Raw genomic sequence first — 242 nt, forward strand, 5'->3', positions numbered from 1 at the left:
CACAGGATCTTCAAAGACAGCTTTATACCTTCTGTTTTTAAAGACATTAGTTCCTTCAGAACTCAAATAAGGATGACGTGCAAGTGCACCGAACCACATCTTCCTCTAGTAAGGCCAGCAGCTCCTCAGTATCCCAGGATATATTGGGGTCACTGAGGCCGCTTCCAGTCCATGGACTGGCATCATCTTGGCACAAGATGGAGCAGCTCTGCAGGAGGACAGGCAGCCTTACTGAGCTCACT

This window comes from Charadrius vociferus, unplaced genomic scaffold, assembly GCF_000708025.1.
Source record: "Charadrius vociferus isolate BGI_N301 unplaced genomic scaffold, ASM70802v2 scaffold278, whole genome shotgun sequence".
Taxonomy (NCBI): Eukaryota; Metazoa; Chordata; class Aves; order Charadriiformes; family Charadriidae; genus Charadrius; species Charadrius vociferus.